Raw genomic sequence first — 6,196 nt, 5'->3', positions numbered from 1 at the left:
GAATTTTTAACACACCTACATGCGCACCTTGCCATGCAAGTGGAATAATTCCCAACCAGCAGAGGTGTGTAGGCAGATACGAGCGAACGATTAACATCCACAATTGGCGAGCGTGCTTTTATTCGTGCGCAGGAAGCACCCTCCTCCCACACCTACACTTAATTTAGAAACAGTACAAATGTTCCCATAAGATTCTCAGGCCTACGTCGGAAAGATCTGCCTTGCGCCGATTTCACGTAAATCCCACTGCACGTTCCCATTCTTTGCGTGCAGTCGGCTGCTACTGGTGTTGCTGGTTGTGACTGCTGATAACAGATGCCGTAGCAATCAATTCATGGAGTGAGTTGTATGTTTTGCGATAGTCTGTCTCTGACAAGGAAGCACAGGTGATATAGGTGCGAACACAGGGAGCTTGCAGCCCCTCGCTGCCTGCAGACACAGAGCAGCCACACTAGGAGAGCGGCCTAAGCCGTAGGCGGAATGTGCTCATTCGCTTTGGCGCGACGTCGAACTATAAATAAGGCTGTCACTAGCGTGAGCGTCGTGTAAAGTCGGAAAAGTCATCTGCATGGGTGGTTGCCATTTTGGGGAGCGATTCGTAGTACGATCAGTGCAATGGAGACGCGGAAACTTGTTGTGTCCCAGTGTTTTGCAGTTGGACGACAAGAGTTTTACACAGTAGCAAAGAGCGAGGCACTGAGTTGGCATGAACAATGGAGAGCACAATGGGGCTCGAGATGTGCTTGTTACCTCAGGTGCTGTGTGATTGTCGACAAGGAGTGAAATGGACCAATTTGTGACCGCCCTTTCAATTTAAGACGTTCAAAACAGACGGAATTTGCATTCGTAATACCAGAGCATCGAAACTACTTGGAACTCTTGTGTATATGAACGTGTCCACGTCTTTGTATTCTGGTACCTTCGCCGCTACAAACCAACCAACCATTGTGTCCGTGCACATCAGAGTCGCAAAGAATGGAGAATAGCCAGGCTTGGTCGTGTGTGTAGCTGTAGCTCAGTTGACAGATCGTTCGCTTAGCGTGTGAACGGTCTCGGTTTCAAGCCCCGGCTCCTCCATGTTTTGTGGTCAGTACATGGTAAGTGTTGGTCGCGGCGAATATAAACGCACGCAAGAAGTTGCAAAACAAGCGTCACAGGCTGATATGATGTATACTGTCATAAGGAGAGCAAGATGTACGTGTGGGGACCGGCTGTTATTGTGGTGTCATCGAGTGCAGATGTGTCTTAGGTATCACGGCTTAACGTCATTGAAGTCTAGAGAGTGGACAACACGTTCGTCTTACTCAGAGCGGTGTCTGAACTCTATTTTCGACGTTATGCGTGCCACTTTCATTGTGGCCAACTACGATTCGATACAGAATGCACGAAACCTGAAAGACACCCTCACTGATACATAGAGAGTAGTGTTTGTCTGCGGAATAATGGGAGTGCAAGGGTCTGTGACGTTGATATGACTGTATGTAGCACTACTAGTTAACGGGGGGATGGGCGTAGCTCAGATGGTAGAGCGCTCGCTTAGCAGCGAGAGGTACTGGGATCGATACCCAGCGCCTCCAGAATTTTTAACACACCTACATGCGCACCTTGCCATGCAAGTGGAATAAATCCCAATTGGCGAGCGTGCTTTTATTCGTGCGCAGGAAGCACCCTCCTCCCACACCTATACTTAATTTAGAAACAGTACAAATGTTCCCATAAGATTCTCAGGCCTACGTCGGAAAGATCTGCCTTGCACCGATTTCACGTAAATCCCACTGCACGTTCCCATTCTTTGCCTGCAGTCGGCTGCTACTGGTGTTGCTGGTTGTGACTGCTGATAACAGATGCCGTAGCAATCAATTCATGGAGTGAGTTGTATGTTTTGCGATAGTCTATCTCTGACAAGGAAGCACAGGTGATATAGGTGCGAACACAGGAAGCTTGCAGCCCCTCGCTGCCTGCAGACACAGAGCAGCCACACTAGGAGAGCGGCCTAAGCCGTAGGCGAAATGTGCTCATTCGCTTTGGCGCGACGTCGAACTATAAATAAGGCTGTCACTAGCGTGAGCGTCGTGTAAAGTCGGAAAAGTCATCTGCATGGGTGATTGCCAAGTTTGGGGAGCGATTCGTAGTACGATCAGTGCAATGGAGACGCGGAAACTTGTTGTGTCCCAGTGTTTTGCAGTTGGACGACAAGAGTTTTACACAGTAGCAAAGAGCGAGGCACTGAGTTGGCATGAACAATGGAGAGCACAATGGGGCTCGAGATGTGCTTGTTACCTCAGGTGCTGTGTGATTGTCGACAAGGAGTGAAATGGACCAATTTGTGACCGCCCTTTCAATTTAAGACGTTCAAAACAGACGGAATTTGCATTCGTAATACCAGAGCATCGAAACTACTTGGAACTCTTGTGTATATGAACGTGTCCGCGCCTTTGTAATCTGGTACCTTCGCCGCTACAAACCAACCAACCATCGTGTCCGTGCACATCAGAGTCGCAAAGAATGGAGAATAGCCAGGCTTGGTCGTGTGTGTAGCTGTAGCTCAGTTGACAGATCGTTCGCTTAGCGTGTGAACGGTCTCGGTTTCAAGCCCCGGCTCCTCAATGTTTTGTGGTCAGTACATGGTAAGTGTTGGTCGCGGCGAACATAAACGCACGCAAGAAGTTGCAAAACCAGCGTCACAGACTGATATGATGTATACTGTCATAAGGAAAGCAAGATGTAAGTGTGGGGACCGGCTGTTATCGTGGTGTCATCGAGTGCAGATCTGTCTTAGGTATCACGGCTTAACGTCATTGAAGTCTAGAGAGTGGACAACACGTTCGTCTTACTCAGAGCGGTGTCTGAACTCTATTTTCGACGTTATGCGTGCCACTTTCATTGTGGCCAACTACGATTCGATACAGAATGCACGAAACCTGAAAGACACCCTCACTGATACATAGAGAGTAGTGTTTGTCTGCGGAATAATGGGAGTGCAAGGGTCTGTGACGTTGATATGACTGTATGTAGCACTACTAGTTAACGGGGGGATGGGCGTAGCTCAGATGGTAGAGCGCTCGCTTAGCGGCGAGAGGTACTGGGATCGATACCCAGCGCCTCCAGAATTTTTAACACACCTACTTGCGCACCTTGCCATGCAAGTGGAATAATTCCCAATTGGCGAGCGTGCTTTTATTCGTGCGCAGGAAGCACCCTCCTCCCACACCTACACTTAATTTAGAAACAGTACAAATGTTCCCATAAGATTCTCAGGCCTACGTCGGAAAGATCTGCCTTGAGCCGATTTCACGTAAATCCCACTGCACGTTCCCATTCTTTGCCTGCAGTCGGCTGCTACTGGTGTTGCTGGTTGTGACTGCTGATAACAGATGCCGTAGCAATCAATTCATGGAGTGAGTTGTATGTTTTGCGATAGTCTGTCTCTGACAAGGAAGCACAGGTGATTTAGGTGCGAACACAGGAAGCTTGCAGCCCCTCGCTGCCTGCAGACACAGAGCAGCCACACTAGGAGAGCGGCCTAAGCCGTAGGCGAAATGTGCTCATTCGCTTTGGCGCGACGTCGAACTATAAATAAGGCTGTCACTAGCGTGAGCGTCGTGTAAAGTCGGAAAAGTCATCTGCATGGGTGATTGCCAAGTTTGGGGAGCGATTCGTAGTACGATCAGTGCAATGGAGACGCGGAAACTTGTTGTGTCCCAGTGTTTTGCAGTTGGACGACAAGAGTTTTACACAGTAGCAAAGAGCGAGGCACTGAGTTGGCATGAACAATGGAGAGCACAATGGGGCTCGAGATGTGCTTGTTACCTCAGGTGCTGTGTGATTGTCGACAAGGAGTGAAATGGACCAATTTGTGACCGCCCTTTCAATTTAAGACGTTCAAAACAGACGGAATTTGCATTCGTAATACCAGAGCATCGAAACTACTTGGAACTCTTGTGTATATGAACGTGTCCGCGCCTTTGTATTATGGTACCTTCGCCGCTACAAACCAACCAACCATTGTGTCCGTGAACATCAGAGTCGCAAAGAATGGAGAATAGCCAGGCTTTGTCGTGTGTGTAGCTGTAGCTCAGTTGACAGATCGTTCGCTTAGCGTGTGAACGGTCTCGGGTTCAAGCCGCGGCTCCTCCATGTTTTGTGGTCAGTACATGGTAAGTGTTGGTCGCGGCGAACATAAACGCACGCAAGAAGTTGCAATACAAGCGTCACAGACTGATATGATGTATACTGTCATAAGGAGAGCAAGATGTAAGTGTGGGGACCGGCTGTTATCGTGGTGTCATCGAGTGCAGATCTGTCTTAGGTATCACGGCTTAACGTCATTGAAGTCTAGAGAGTGGACAACACGTTCGTCTTACTCAGAGCGGTGTCTGAACTCTATTTTCGACGTTATGCGTGCCACTTTCATTGTGGCCAACTACGATTCGATACAGAATGCACGAAACCTGAAAGACACCCTCACTGATACATAGAGAGTAGTGTTTGTCTGCGGAATAATGGGAGTGCAAGGGTCTGTGACGTTGATATGACTGTATGTAGCACTACTAGTTAACGGGGTGGTGGGCGTAGCTCAGATGGTAGAGCGCTCGCTTAGCGTGCGAGAGGTACTGGGATCGATACCCAGCGCCTCCAGAATTTTTAAAACACCTACATGCGCACCTTGCCATGCAAGTGGAATAATTCCCAACCAGCAGAGGTGTGTAGGCAGATACGAGCGAACGATTAACATCCACAATTGGCGAGCGTGCTTTTATTCGTGCGCAGGAAGCACCCTCCTCCCACACCTACACTTAATTTAGAAACAGTACAAATGTTCCCATAAGATTCTCAGGCCTACGTCGGAAAGATCTTCCTTGCGCCGATTTCACGTAAATCCCACTGCACGTTCCCATTCTTTGCCTGCAGTCGGCTGCTACTGGTGTTGCTGGTTGTGACTGCTGATAACAGATGCCGTAGCAATCAATTCATGGAGTGAGTTGTATGTTTTGCGATAGTCTGTCTCTGACAAGGAAGCACAGGTGATATAGGTGCGAACACAGGAAGCTTGCAGCCCCTCGCTGCCTGCAGACACAGAGCAGCCACACTAGGAGAGCGGCCTAAGCCGTAGGCGAAATGTGCTCATTCGCTTTGGCGCGACGTCGAACTATAAATAAGGCTGTCACTAGCGTGAGCGTCGTGTAAAGTCGGAAAAGTCATCTGCATGGGTGATTGCCAAGTTTGGGGAGCGATTCGTAGTACGATCAGTGCAATGGAGACGCGGAAACTTGTTGTGTCCCAGTGTTTTGCAGTTGGACGACAAGAGTTTTACACAGTAGCAAAGAGCGAGGCACTGAGTTGGCATGAACAATGGAGAGCACAATGGGGCTCGAGATGTGCTTGTTACCTCAGGTGTTGTGTGATTGTCGACAAGGAGTGAAATGGACCAATTTGTGACTGCCCTTTCAATTTAAGACGTTCAAAACAGACGGAATTTGCATTCGTAATACCAGAGCATCGAAACTACTTGGAACTCTTGTGTATATGAACGTGTCCGCGCCTTTGTATTCTGGTACCTTCGCCGCTACAAACCAACCAACCATCGTGTCCGTGCACATCAGAGTCGCAAAGAATGGAGAATAGCCAGGCTTGGTCGTGTGTGTAGCTGTAGCTCAGTTGACAGATCGTTCGCTTAGCGTGTGAACGGTCTCGGTTTCAAGCCCCGGCTCCTCAATGTTTTGTGGTCAGTACATGGTAAGTGTTGGTCGCGGCGAACATAAACGCACGCAAGAAGTTGCAAAACCAGCGTCACAGACTGATATGATGTATACTGTCATAAGGAAAGCAAGATGTAAGTGTGGGGACCGGCTGTTATCGTGGTGTCATCGAGTGCAGATCTGTCTTAGGTATCACGGCTTAACGTCATTGAAGTCTAGAGAGTGGACAACACGTTCGTCTTACTCAGAGCGGTGTCTGAACTCTATTTTCGACGTTATGCGTGCCACTTTCATTGTCGCCAACTACGATTCGATACAGAATGCACGAAACCTGAAAGACACCCTCACTGATACATAGAGAGTAGTGTTTGTCTGCGGTATAATGGGAGTGCAAGGGTCTGTGACGTTGATATGACTGTATGTAGCACTACTAGTTAACGGGGGGATGGGCGTAGCTCAGATGGTAGAGCGCTCGCTTAGCGGCGAGAGGTACTGGG

At 48.8% G+C, this 6,196-nt stretch overlaps 1 non-coding gene across 1 annotated transcript; it reads left to right on the top strand.

The window, feature by feature from the left end:
• The first annotated feature begins 4,564 nt into the window (after positions 1–4,564).
• On the top strand, positions 4,565–4,638 carry Trnaa-agc (transfer RNA alanine (anticodon AGC)). The gene has a single exon. It is a non-coding gene; the product is annotated as a tRNA-Ala (tRNA).
• Positions 4,639–6,196: the final 1,558 nt, after the last annotated feature.

Source organism: Schistocerca gregaria, unplaced genomic scaffold (genome assembly GCF_023897955.1).
Source record: "Schistocerca gregaria isolate iqSchGreg1 unplaced genomic scaffold, iqSchGreg1.2 ptg000180l, whole genome shotgun sequence".
NCBI classification, from domain to species: domain Eukaryota; kingdom Metazoa; phylum Arthropoda; class Insecta; order Orthoptera; family Acrididae; genus Schistocerca; species Schistocerca gregaria.
This window is presented reverse-complemented; position numbering and strand designations above follow the sequence as displayed.